The sequence below is a fragment of the Anguilla anguilla genome, chromosome 1 (assembly GCF_013347855.1).
Source record: "Anguilla anguilla isolate fAngAng1 chromosome 1, fAngAng1.pri, whole genome shotgun sequence".
NCBI lineage: Eukaryota > Metazoa > Chordata > Actinopteri > Anguilliformes > Anguillidae > Anguilla > Anguilla anguilla.
The window spans coordinates 84,103,447-84,118,456 of NC_049201.1; the positions used below are offsets into that span (position 1 = coordinate 84,103,447).

At 39.0% G+C, this 15,010-nt stretch overlaps 1 protein-coding gene across 1 annotated transcript in view; it reads left to right on the forward strand.

Moving 5' to 3' along the window:
- Positions 1-15,010, forward strand: part of LOC118232142 (basement membrane-specific heparan sulfate proteoglycan core protein-like) — a 1,449,502-nt gene that overhangs the window by 1,361,848 nt on the left and 72,644 nt on the right. The window lies entirely within an intron of this gene.

Below are 15,010 nucleotides of genomic sequence, written 5' to 3' on the forward strand. Positions count from 1 at the left end.
TGAATTTCAATAATACAGTGGGGGCAAAGAAATGAGAATTACCCAGTCTTTTTGAAAAGGCACGAATGTTCCAGTCCAGACACAAAGCAAACGACTCTATATATTTTATTCAAATGTTTGTATCTGATAAAATCTAAAATGAGTATGACATTCAGGAAGTGAGTCAGATCTGTAACACATTCTACTTTTATATTTAGTGTGAAGCATTTTATTTGCGATCATATTCAGCCACACTGCTTTGTCTGCAAGGCTGTTTAATACTAATGGCACATTAACAAACCACTGAGGCCAGATCAGAATTCTCTCCTGGTAAGTGTATTATCATATTATTTCATTCAGTCAAAACTACATCATGATATTTTGTGGTGCAAGAAGATTAAACTTGAATCAAATATAAAATAAAATGCATTTTCTGACTAGAAATGATTGCTGCTTCTTCCGTACAAATATCATTCATCAAGTAAAATGCTGTTTGAGTCTCTGCTTTCTGGAATCTTTGTGAGCTCTTCATAAAACCCAAAGCATTTTTAGGCATTAGCAGCACATTAACTCACTGTGTGTGCTTGTGTAGTAATTGTTATTCTGGTATTTCTGCAAATTAATAGAATACTCTGACAGTCTTTCTTTGTGCTGTTCATTTTCACAGTGTAAATAATAATCAAGACCCGTATATGTGTATTTGGATAAATATTTTCAATCTGATGCAGCCATGCTCTTCAATACCTTGTTGGTAATCGTCCTCTCCGTGTCAGGTAAATTGTTTGTGTTTTTTTTCCAAATGTAGTTCTGATGTTTCAGTCTACATATAAAGTATTTATCAGCATGTGTTCCTACTTATTAGTCTCCCTTCATTGTCTCAATCAGAAGCAAAAGTGAATACATTTAAATTGCTTTAAGGAATGTAGATAATTTCTATAAAATAATGTTCTACTGTACATTAGTTTAGAGTAGTGCAACATTTCTCATCTGAAGAGAGAGGGGAACAAAGAGAGAACTTAGAAGTTCCTCTTCACACCCGGCTTTAAAACTGAGACAGAGGCATGATATAAATATCTGTGCCTTTGCAAAATGATCGGAGCTGTTGGCTGTGCATGTTGCATTCTTGGAATGGATAAAAAGTATTTTGGTGCCACATATTTTGATAATATGTTTGTTAGCAAAACATAACAGTTTTCAGCCGAGAGTGTACCCAGACACTCACTCTTAACTTGCTTGGCATAATGCTACTTTTTAACAAAGCTAGCTACTAAGCAAGATTTCCTGTACCGCGAATCTCACATTTATTGGCGGCTACTGCCATCTACTGATGTCAGTTAGTATTAAAATAGCTAACAGAGGGACAAAAGATTATGCAGTTAATTTGTTTGAACCTGCAAATTCTTATATCACTGAAAAAACAACTATATATATAATATATATATATATATATTATTGGAAGGTCCAAAATTATATTAACAAAACCAACCACAGATATCACCCTGCCTCCAGAACATATCAAGGGCTCCACAAATTATTGATGTACTATGTAAGTTAGGTGCAGTAGTTTTAAAGTTTTGTTAATTGAATCCCTTATCTGTCAGGTTGCCAACACATCTGTGTTTTCAATTTGTGTGTGTGTGTGTGTGTATTTGTGTGTGTGCGTGTGTGTTTTTCAGGTGTGCTGAGCCAGGGTGGATGGGGAGTGACTTACACCCCTCAGAGAATCTGTGCCTTAAAGGGGTCTTCAGTTAACATGCGCTGCTCTTACTCATATCCCACATCTGGCCCAGTGCAGAAAACATTCTGGTTTATTCAATGGAAGGCAGCACAGGAGCCTGAGGACCTGTCCCAGGACCCAGAGTACTCTGACCGTGTGGAGTATCTGGGGAATAAGCTCAGTGACTGCGCTTTCACTATAAAGCAACTGAAAGAAAGCGACTCTGCAATATATCGCTTCAGGTTCCTGACTGACAACCAACATGGAAAATATACTGGTCAGCCTGGAGTCTCATTGACAGTTACAGGTAATTCTAAACTTGCTTTATATACTATGAACTGGCAATACTCATTACATTACATTACATTACAGGCATTTAGCAGACGATCTTATCCAGAGCGACTTACACAACTTAAAAAAAAAAAAAAAAATTTAATTTTTTTTTTTACTCCTAATCATTTTCTAATAGAAACAGAATGATCTTTTTATCATGTTGATTCTTGTGTGCAGGTCTTCAGGTGAAAGTGACAGAGAATGAGGCACAGAGTGTAACACTGACCTGTAGCAGCACCTGCACTTTGAGAGGCAGCTCAACCTTTACCTGGTACAAGAATGGAAAAGCTGTGTCCTATCAAAATAAATACTCCCTCAATTTAGCCAGCACTGATGATACCGATCTCTACTCCTGTGCTACAGGAGGAGTCACTTCCCCTGCAGTCAATGTGAAATGTGAGTGTCTGCCCATCTTCTGTTTTACTGGGAAATAATGCATGCAGGGCCGGCCCGAGGCATAAGCGAACTAAGCGGCTGCTTAGGGCCCCCGTGGCCACCAGGGGGCCCCCATACGGTATTCATCCCCTATCGCAAAACCAGCAGTAGTAATTTAAAACGGAATGACAACCGAACATTTCATAACAACGTAATGTAAGACGGATATTACAAAGCAGCCACGCCCCCCACCCCCCCACCCCCCCCAGGCAACAGATTAAAAAGGGTTGATTGTGAAAATCATGATCATATTGCTAATGCTTTGTCACTGTTGTTATGATGATATCTTTATGAATGTATAATATCAATGTATCACCTCTATTGAATTTATATTATACCAATAAGTACAGTTTACCTGGTTTTGAGGGAGAAGCAGAAGAGGGTGAGAAGTTGGTTGAATAACTGGATGTTTTTATTTCTGCATTTTGTTCCTTCACCCAGGTGTGAAGGTGGAAATCATTTCAGACACAGTGTCAGGGGGAGATTCAGTGGAACTGACCTGTAGAGCAACCTGCACTCACCTGACTGAGAGCAACAGCTTCATTTGGTACAAGAATGAGCAGCGTCTGACTGACAACTACAGGTTCTCCCAGTCCAATATAAAGTTCACTGCCAAAAGTGAAGATACTGGCAGATACTCCTGTGCTGTAAACGACGATCAGCATCTTGTTTCCCCTGCCGTGACTCTCAGTGTGAGATGTGAGTGTTTGAGGTCTAGTTTGTGTATTTTACATTAATTTATGCACAAGAACCAAGAGATTCTTCTGAGAGAACAAGCATTCCATTATTAGACAGATTGAGATTTTGGGGTCTCAGTTGGCTTCAATCTTTAATTGAAATGAAAAGTTGGACCATTTAGAGTAATATGCATTCATACATTTATTGTGGGTGCTGTACAATGTGGAATTATGTTGAATAACTCAGTATATTGTGTTATTGTATTTCTTCTTCTCATTCAGGTGTAACGGTTGAAATGAAATCTAACACAGTGAGTGAGGGAGTGAGGGTGACACTAACCTGTAAAATCACCTGCACTGACCTGACTGGCAGCCAAACATTCATCTGGTACAACAATGGACAATATCTGTCTCACACCACCCAGAAATATCAAAATCATGACCTTCAGTTCATAGCCAGTATTGGAGATGCAGGCAGCTACTCCTGTGCAGTAAGTGGCCATGAGAATCTCCCGTCCCCAGCAGTGACTCTCTGTGAGTATTTGAAGACAAACTCATACATTTAACTTTACTGAGCCTCATTTGTTACTCATTTTGAAAAAGCGGTGATGCAGTTGTACTTTAATGTACCTTTAAAAGACATGAGAACTGGGCAGAAGAGCAACCCGCAGATAATGATTAGGAAATGGAAGTTATGTTTAGAAACAATGTCGGATTAAGTTCATTCCAAAAATGCTGCAGCCTGTTTGTTATAAAGGAGAAGCTATAAAGGAGAAGAACATACAATTGGATCATAGCACTTTATCCAAAAACCTCTGATTGGCTAGGCTCTATACCTACATTTCTATTGTAGTAATACAGTGTAGCATTCGGCCCGCCCAGGCAGCGGATTGGTCTGTCCGACCATGCTGTCCAAGCACAACATCGTACATCTCTGTATAGTGCAAAGGCGTAAGGTGCTACATTGCCAGTTTAAAGAAGGGGCAGGCATGTCTGAATTGTCAAGTGCCTCCTTTGTTAAGAAAACATTGGGTAGCATTGCTGTGGAATACAGCTTCTTTAATTTTGGTGAGGCAAGATAGCCTATATTGTTTGTAGTACAGTAACTTGGCATCATTTTGATATCAATACTACTAATGGCAGGCCTAGATTTAGTCAGTTTGAATGAATGAGTTAGACAGTGCTTTGTATGTGTGAGTAACTTCGCATTTTTTGCATTGAAAGTGTGTTTTTTATGAGATAATACAATGCCCTGTAGATGGCGGTATCACCCTTTATCAGCCACCAAATAATTTTTAAAAGAAAACAACAAACTCAAAAAATTCTTAAGAACCAAAAAACACAGAACAGAACACAGGCAGGCAGGCAGGGTACAGGCATGTGGAACACACAGGCAAACACATAAAAGAAACGCAAGATACATACAGGTCAGGAACAAGCACAAGGAACCAGCACCCGAGGCAAGGGGACAAAGAACTGAAATAGACGGGGGTAACAAGACACAGGTGAACTCAAAGAACAATCAAACCAGAGGGAAGGGAAAACGAGAGGCAGGTGGGGATGGTGATTAAATAACGAGACAATAATAAAATAATCGAAAGCAATAATACAATTAACCAACAGGGGAACGAGCAAGACGCAAAACAGAAGTGCCGCCATCTGGTGGCCCAACAGGGAATACAGAGACAGAAACACAGAACCATGACACTCTCATCCGCTTAGTGACCATCAATTCTCTACTCACGTTTCCGTTTGCTATTGATATTATTAGTGCACATTATGTCTGTTAAAAAAATCATTTTTATCACCTTGCTGGATATTCTACTGTAGAATAGAAGTGTATTGAGTTACATTCTGTTTTCTTTTTTAACCCACTCAGGTTTGAAGGTGGATATACATTCAGACACAGTGTCAGGGGGAGATTCAGTGGAACTGACCTGTAGAGCAACCTGCACTCACCTGACTGAGAGCAACAGCTTCATTTGGTACAAGAATGAGCAGCGTCTGACTGACAACTACAGGTTCTCCCAGTCCAATATAAAGTTCACTGCCAAAAGTGAAGATACTGGCAGATACTCCTGTGCTGTAAACGACGATCAGCGTCTTGTTTCCCCTGCCGTGACTCTCAGTGTGAGATGTGAGTGTTTGAGGTCTAGTTTGTGTATTTTACATTCATTTATGCACAAGAACCAAGAGATTCTTCTGAGAGAACGAGCATTCCATTATCAGACAGATTGAGATTTTGGGGTCTCAGTTGACTTCAATCTTTAATTGAAATGAAAAGCTGGACCATTTACAGTAATATGCATTCATACATTTATTGTGGGTTCTGTACAATGTGGAATTTTGTTGAATAACTCAGTATATTGTGTTATTGTATTTCTTCTTCTCACTCAGGTGTAAAGGTTGAAATGAAATCTAGCACAGTGAGTGAGGGAGTAAGGGTGACACTAACCTGTAAAATTACCTGCACTGACCTGACTGGCAGCCAAACATTCATCTGGTACAAGAATGGACAATATCTGTCTCACACCACCCAGAAATATCAAAATCATGACCTTCAGTTCATAGCCAGCAGTGGAGATGCAGGCAGCTACTCCTGTGCAATAAGAGGTCATGAGAATCTCCACTCCACAGCAGTGACTCTCTGTGAGTATTTGAAGACAAACTCATACATTTAACTTTACTGAGCCTCATTTGTTACTCATTTTGAAAAAGTGGTGATGCGGTTGTACTTTAATGTACCTTTAAAAGACATGAGAACTGGGCAGAAGAGCAACCCACAGATAATGATTAGGAAATGGAAGTTATGTTTAGAAACGATGTCGGATTAAGTTCATTCTAAAAACTGAAAGAAAGTTGGCATTGCAATAATAGCAGTCAAACAAAATGACATATTGGAAACATTGAGGAAAAGGAAACATAGGTAACTGAGGTAAGTGTGAGATCTATATAAAACTGCAGGACCTGTTATTTTCTCTTTCAGATCCTCCCAAAAACATCTCAGTATCAGTGAGCCCCTCTGGTGAAATAGTGGAGGGCAGTTCAGTGACTCTGACCTGCAGCAGCGATGCCAACCCACCAGTGCAGAGATACACCTGGTATAAGAATAATAGAGCTGTGTCCTCAGAGACAGGAGGACCAGAGGACAGGTACACCATTAAAAACATCACACTGCAGGATGCAGGAGAATACTACTGTACGGCAGAGAATGGGATTGGGACAAACAGATCTCTACCTAAACGTCTTGATGTGCAGTGTGAGTATATCAGTGCATCTCAGCTTCAGACACACAGAGCAGAGAGTCAGTATCTCCTGAGTGTCTTTGGGTAACTTCACAGCAGTAAGACACTGAGTAAATCAGTCACACTGGCCAGTGGAGGAGAAATCAGATATAATTACATTATGATACAGTGATGAGTCTGATCATACTGACATGTCTTAGGTAAATCGTGTAGTCATTTTGAGTTTGCAAAGGGCAAAAAAGGTACCACATGCTGCTTTTCAACTTTAAAAAATGAAGTTATCATTTTGAATGAAGATGCTAAAAAGACATATCTAAATACTTCTGTCTCTTTTGAAAACTTGATTCTGCTATGTCATTTTCCAACTACCATAGAAAGCTACAGTATATCGGGTTCATTATGTAATAAAGCATGATATACTGGGATATTTACTGTAACAGGTTCTGGAGTCCTTTTCCCCACAAACCACTCAATCCGTCGTTGTTAGAGACACCAAGGCTTTATTGTGCGCTCGATACCAAAAACACGGAAACTAAAACAAAACAAAACAAAACACAGACGATAAGGACGGGGATTAGATGGCTTGCCAATCCCGCGTGCGTCTCTCATTCCAGCACCCCGGTCTCACTGCAGGCAAAGCATATAAACCATTACCAATCAAATGTAATTGCAAACAGGCGTGGTTGTTAGCCAGCTATACTGCTCCCACTCCGCCTGCAGATGGCGCCCTAACCACACAACTCCTCCACATCACATTGTGAGATTTCAGCTCCATTATAAACATTACTTTGAAATAAATGTCTCTACTAGTGTTTTGAGACGTAACACAGTGAGTCAGAAATTATATGGAATTGAGAACATTTTTCTAATGATTTTAGATGCTCCCAAGAACACCTGAGTGTGACTTTTGTTTAAAACTGCCGGACCTGTTATTTTCTCTTTCAGATCGTCCGATGAGCGTCTCAGTATCAGTGAGCTCCTCTGGTGAAATAGTGGAGGGCAGTTCAGTGACTCTGACCTGCAGCAGTGAGGCCAACCCACCAGTGCAGAGATACACCTGGTTTAAGAAGAATGAAACTGTTTGGCAGGCAGGATCTGGACTGAGTTTGAACTTTTCTAACTTTAGATCCTGGAACAGAGGACAGTACTACTGTGAGGCACGGAATAAACATGGAGGTCAGAATTCTACTGCTGTGTCAATCAACATAGAAGGTGAGTGACAAGTGATCTACAATAATATCCCTATTATTTTGAACAAAGGTGACTGTTTCTGTTTCAGAATCTGTTATAGACTACTTGCGTGTTTGATTTTTTTAGTCATGGTTTCACTGAAAATAATGTATAACTAGGACCAGCCTTCATCTAGACAAGAAAGTATGACTTACTTGTAAAGGTCATAATGGATAATCATATATGGATTTCATCACCTCCAAAACAATATGCAGTACATCACCCCCATTTAGATTATAGTTTATATTTTTTGGGGGAATTAGGGTATGCATGCCCATATCTGGTTCCTGTACTAGCCGACACAGCTCTCTCAGCTAAAGCTTCTGCTCTACTGGTCACAGTGCAAGGCAGGGCCAGAACATATTTGATAAAATGTTTTATACGATATTGATTATGATCCAGAGGCTACAAACCAATGCTGATCATGATACTGGTGCTACAATCCGAATTGGATCATGGTAGATAATGATGATGAGCAGTTTAACTAAATGTATCATGATGCCAGCATTGAATTCAGTAAAATTCAAATGTACTAAAATTTCATATAAGGGGTGTATTTAAACATTTATGAACTTTTGCCTTAAGGACCTTGGTGAGGCATGTAATGAAATGAACACTGCTATGTCATAACTGACAGGGCTACATCTCTCTGACTTGTCTTAGGAGGTCAGTCACTGATCGTGGGTGCAGCTGTGGGAGTAGCTGCCATTTTGGCTCTTGTGTTTCTGGGTGTTGTGTGCGTGAGGTACGTGGTTGTAAATGAGTTGGTTTGTAGTCACTTCAGTGTGAATTACTGTATGTCTGGTTTAGACTCATCGTTTAAAACGAGTGTACATTTTTGTGGAATGTTTTTGTCAAGCTTTAGCTATGTTACATCATGCTGATGCCATACCCCCCCCCCCCCCCCCCCCCCCAATGTCTGATTAGTGCTTAGACCACTGCATTATTAGACATTTTGTTTTATTGAGATGTCAATTTTATAAACTCTGACTGATGCGTTTTAGTGTCCGAATTAGTTTATCAAACCTGTATGATGGGGTAACAGAATCCCCTTAAAGCTTGTTCTTAATAATAATAATATTAATATGAATGTGGACAGTTACAGACCATAACAAAGTCTTGTCAAGCGCATCAATTTGCCCATGAGCTCCAGTGTTGGTTTGAATAAAGCAGAACTACATTTACTGGACAGGAAGAAACCTCTTATAACTCAGGCTCATTTCCTGTAACCAAATGACATCTGAATAATAAAAATATACACATACATGGGCACTATTGCCTCAGCAATACACATCATTCAAACAAAAGCAAAATGCTGTTTATACAAGAGGGGGCTGTTTAAAGATTTGTCTGAAGGTAGATTTACTTTTTATTTTTCTTTCTTTTCTGAATAATCAGGAGGAGAAAATCAATAAATGAGACAGAAGGGGACAGGCAGGTGAGTTAATGAAATCAGTCTACATACAGTATATGCATACATGTATTTATCTACGGATGTAATATAATTTTGATAATGCATAATGCATTCTTTAAGCAAAAACGGAAATTTGGTTAAAACTGTCTATGATGCCTGTTTATAATGCATTATATACTTATAATGCATTATAATCTGCTCATAATACAGTATAATTAGAGTTATGAAGATTGATTAATACTCATAATGCTTAATAACAGTAATCATGAGACATGATTTATTTATTTATATAGCACCTGTGTATTGCTAATGGGGATCCTAAATAAATAAATAAACCTTTCTTACAAATGAGTAGAAAGCATAGCAGTGTGTGCCTTGAAGGTTTATTAGATTATGTACAGATTTACAGTATGCGGTTATGATCTTCTATGTGTGTTGACATGCTTAATGGAAATATTTCAGAAGTTAATTATGTGTATTCCCCTGTAAAGGACAGTTTCCGGTTTCTCAAAAGGGGTTGCAGTATGTGACAGTAACGTTACACAATACAATACTGCTTATGTGCATGTAATAATCTGTGCATTACATTCCAGAGAGCCAGGGAGAGTGACTTGTACTGTATGTGTTGTATTCACCTGTTTCCAATGAATAAATACACACAGATTATTGTTGTGATGGTGGTTTATTGCTATTGTTTATTGCAAATATATGCTTTGGAATAAAAGGAGTACTTCAGTATACAATCTTTCCAAGATTTTATGAAAACCCACTGTAAAACAGGTCATGTTAGAGACAAGAAATCGTATTAAGTGTATTACATTTGTATGTCTGGTTCAGTTGATATTTAACTGCTGATGGCATGAATTTGAAAAGAAAACAATGATTCATTAGCTGATTTTTTATATCAGGTTAAATGCATGTTTTGGAGTTAATGGGGGTGAGTAGCTCACTCCACTCTGAGGAGCTCACTGAAATGAACAGGAACTTTCTGTGGAATTTTCCCAACCTTCTCCTGCCTCTTTTCTTTACCCTGCAGGGGAATAAAAGCCCCATTTTTGGCAACGTCTCAGGGATGGAAATGAGTCACACTGGAACACAGGGTACGGACAGAGACGACGGTGAAGTTCCCCTCTACGCCTCTGTTCAGCCCGCTAACACCCGCAACCAGGAAGAGCTTCTACCCTCCACTGTTCAAAAGCCACTCCCCCAGTGTGAGGAGGGTGTTCAGTACGCCAGCATCCAGTTCCGCCCCTCCAGTGCTGCCCCCAGGTGAGAATATCCCACCTTTATACTACCTGTGCTGACTGTCGCTGTGTCAGGTCTATTATCTCTCTCCAGCAGCTTTTATCATAGACTGCTCTCTCTGACTGGAGCCAGACGAGGCCTCTATGGAGTCAGCAGGAGAACGACCCTCACTGGACAGACCAGAGTGTCTCACTGGATAGACCAGAGTGTCTCACTGGATAGACCAGAGTGTCTCACTGGACAGACCAGAGTGTCTCACTGGACAGACCAGAGTGTCTCACTGGATAGACCAGAGTGTCTCACTGGACAGACCAGAGTGTCTCACTGGATAGACCAGAGTGTCTCACTGGATAAACCAGAGTGTCTTACTTGATAGACCAGAGTGTCTCACTGGATAGACCAGAGTGTCTCACTGGATAGATCAGAGTGTCTCCCTGGATTGACCGGGGTGTCTCACTGGGGAGAGCTGAGATGGGTGTGCTGTGATTTATATTGGAAAAAAACATAAAGAATTATTTAGATTCTAACCGTAGTAGATGTGCTACATTTACATCAGCGTGTACAATATTAGAAATTAATGATAGCCAAAAAACGTGCATCCATAACACTTGGACATGTAAGCATGTACAAAACAAACCCTGGAAACAAAATACAAATAAGCATTTCAGAAAAAAATGCAAATGAGCATTTCTGAGATTCCAGTACTTCTCAGTACATCTGTAACAGTTTATATATGTATGTGTTCGTAGGACTGGGTGTTGCCTTGATGAACACTATTTCTATATTTTGGTTGCTTGTTTGTTGCAGTCCCAAAGCCCAGTTCAAGTACTTTAAAATGTTGTAATCTCTCGCTGCTGCTTTGCTAAGAACTTCTCTGCCTGGTCAAAAGAAGAACGTGGTAATATGAGGACTGGATGTTCTGCTGATCTAGATTCATCATTTGGTTTGTTCTGCTTGTCAACTTTCTTCTCTTTTCATCTCCTTGCTGTGTGACATCACAGTGATGTAATGTTTTCCAAAATTCCAGATAACTGTTCTGTGGCTAAAGCTTCTGCTTGTGCTTCATGTTGCAAGGTGTGTCTAAATGTGATAAAGGCTCAGGCAGGTTTGACTGAAATGAGAATGAGAACGTCTGTGACTTTAATAGAGTCTAAATGCGCTGTTTTCTCCATGCAGGTCACCAGCCCCATCCGTAAAGGAAGACTGTGTTCTCTACAGCACACTTCGAAAACTGGACATGTGAAAATAAACCAGGAAGATATCTTGCTTCATGAACTGTGGACCAATGCTGGTTATTCAGTGTAAATTTGGACATTTCTTTTAATTTGTGAGCATTTCCTGTGTTTTTTCTTGAACTTTAAACAGCAAATTGTCTGCAAAGTAATCCTCAAGTGGTAAGAACCAAACATTTTCTTCACTGGATGATACATTTAAAAGTATTTATTAAAACCGGTGAACATAAACTCTCCTCATAAACTCAGGTCACATGACTGTGCCTTTGTCACATGACCAAGACGACTGTGTTTACTGGCTCTGCAAAGATGTACCCAGAATGGATCATTCCTTTGGCATTCTATCAACATTTACATGCATAACAGCTCATGCCTTCATATTGTACACAAAGTATTATCATGATGTTGGTGCCTGAAAGCCATTATCATTGCTGAATGTATTCGTTGGCCAAATATACTGGAGAATTGAGCTTTGTATATAATTCAATTTTTTTAATTTTTTTATTAATACTTGTATAACATTTACATTATTATGACATTCCTGTGCACATTTTGTGATTATATTATGCTTATTACTGAACTGATCCCATCTAAAGTATAAATTCACATGAGGTGAATTTGTTTTTCACATTCTTAGTGTTTATTTTTTGTATTGCTAAACGTCAGAATTCAGAGCATTCCTTGAATTTTTTTTAACAATCGTTTAATGAAACAAACAAAATTAACCTATGCTTGAAGAATTTTGTAAGTAAACCGTGTACTGTAGGTGTTACCCCCTGGGTTCTGCTGATGGAATAGAACATGTGCAGGTAAGGCACTAAACAGGTACTTTTAAAAAAACATCCCACAGGGCCTGCTGGATTTCCATATGAAAACAAGGCTTATATATATATATATATATATATATATATAGCAGACACAGGTTGGGTAAGGAACCCAGTGGAAAAATTTAGCAAATGATGTCATCAGTACTGTCATTTATGTTTTAGTACGGGGTGAGACCTGCACCACATTGAGTTAAATGAAATACATAGAAAATATATATATAAGGTTAAACATCTGTTTGTGGCAGTGAAATTAACCTCAGGAGGAGAGATGAATGCAGTGCACCTTTACTGCCTGTAGATGGCATTATTACTGCAATACATGAGTCCTCTATGAGCGTTTCAGATCGATTTCCCCCAAGATCTTTTGCGAAGCGTAATTAAGTAATCTGGTTTAGGTAATGGTTTTTTGTATGGGGCTCCTGAACCTAAAAGTGTTCACCTGTGCCTGATGCCTATCACACCTTTTGCAGACTAATTAATATTAAGCTCTTATGCTTTTACAGACTGTTTATACTGTACATGTATTGGAATAGGACAAGCCTCAGACCTTAGCAACAATGTGTGCATTAGCAGATAGCTTCCTGCTAGTAGCTTTAGTTCACATTGCCAATGCAGTCACAGATGTTTTAATTCAGTCATGCACATGCAGCTGGATGCATATTTTTATTTGTTATTGTTTTACAAGATCTGAAATAAAGACAAAATTCATCTGGGAACAGACAGAAATGCTGAAATTTAAAAAACATTTTAAAAAAAACAGAAACAATGTCTGTATTAATTGCACATCAGTGAATAGAATAAAGGTCTCAAGTGAATTCATACATGTGCTTATGTGAGATGTGTGATTGAACTGCTGTACCCATTTAAATGGTTTGTGGACTGGGAAGGCCTCTGTAAGTGTAGAGAGAGGGAGTGGTGCAAAGTGAGGGGGGGGGGGGGGGAGGCACAGAAAAAGGCACAGAGACAGGGGAGTGTTGTTCAGGTATTTTTGTTGGAGGGAAGGTAGCCAGCTTTCCATAGAGTTTTAAGAGTGATCGATAAGCAGTGCTGTATTGCAAGTTATAGTAGTGATAGCCCGTCTGCACATTTCCAAGGAATAAACAAGTCAAAGGTGGAATCCCTGTGCTGGCTGGCTGTTTCCGAGTATTTGCTCACGCTACAGAAACACGGCAACGACGAAGCACTCACCCACGGCCTTACGCCATGTTGTTTACATGCGTGTGCATGTGTGTGCATTGAAGTGCGCATGTCAGCATGTCTGTCTTATAGAGCGTGTGGATTCAGGAATATTTACAAATGCAAAGTTTGACTTCATTATTGCATATGTCAAAATGGATCAGGAATTATGCTTGTAAGCAGAATTGTTATGATTATTTTATAACATCCAAAATAAACGTAATTGCAATGGATTGGTATTAAGAACAGCTGTTGTCATTGATATTCATATTGGAATCTGAATCTCAATAAGAGAATGGAGTTACCCAACCTTTTAAAAATGTACAGTTAGTCCTGACCAGACGCAAAGCTAATGACTGCGTTTGTTCTGCCATTTTTATCAGTTAACTTTTAAAATGTGCAAGACTTGAAAAAGGGGAAGTAAGTCAGATCTGCATCAGCACATTCTACTTTTATATTTAGTGTGAAGCATTGTATGTGCGATCATATTCAGCCACACTGCTCTGTCTGTAAGGCTGTTTAATACTATTATTAAAGCAAAGCACTGAGGCCAGATCAGAACTCTCTCCTGGTAAGTGCATTATCATATTATTTAATTTAGTCAAAACTATGTCACAATATTTTGTAGTGAAAGAAGATTAAGCTGGAATAAAATATAAAATAAAATGTTTTTTTTTTTTTTTTTTGGCTAGAAATGATTGCTGTTTCTTCCATACAAATATCAGGCATCAAGGCACAGCCTGTTTGAGTCTCTGCTGTTTGGACTGTGTGAGTATTTAGGGGCATTAGCAGCACAAACTAACTGTGTGCGCTTGTTTAGTATTTGTTAGTTTGGTATTTCTGGAATAATATCTAATACTCTGACAGTGTTTGTTTCTGCCATTTTCAGTGTAAATAATAATCAAAACCTGTATATGGGTATTTGGATAAATAATTTCAATCCAATGCAGCCATGCTCTTCAAAACCTTGTTGGTAATCATCCTCAGTGTGTCAGGTAAATTGTTTATATTTTTTTTAGTTCTGATGTTTCAGTCTGCATATACAGTATTTATCAGCATGTGTTCCTATGTATTAGTCTCCCTTCATTATCTCAATTAGAAGCAAAAGTGAATACATTTAAATTGCTTTAGAAAGGAGAAAGGAGTGCATATAATTTCTATAAAATAATGTTCTACAGTACATTAGTTTAAAGTAGTGCAATGTTTCTCATCTGAAGAGAGAGGGGAATAAGAGAGAACTTATAAGCAGTTCCTCTTCACACTCAGCTTTAAAACTGAGAAAGAGGCATGATATAAATATCTGTGGTTTTACTAAATGATCAGAGCTGTCTCAGAATGACGACACAAGTATTCTGATGCCACATTGTGGCAAACACGCCTGCCACAGGCCACCGAAGTGGCTTTTCTTGGGGCCCTCCAGCACAGAGACAGGGAGAAGATGTTAAAACAGTCCACGTTTATTTGCAAGGGTCGGCAAGATGTTATAGCCGAGGAGCAGAT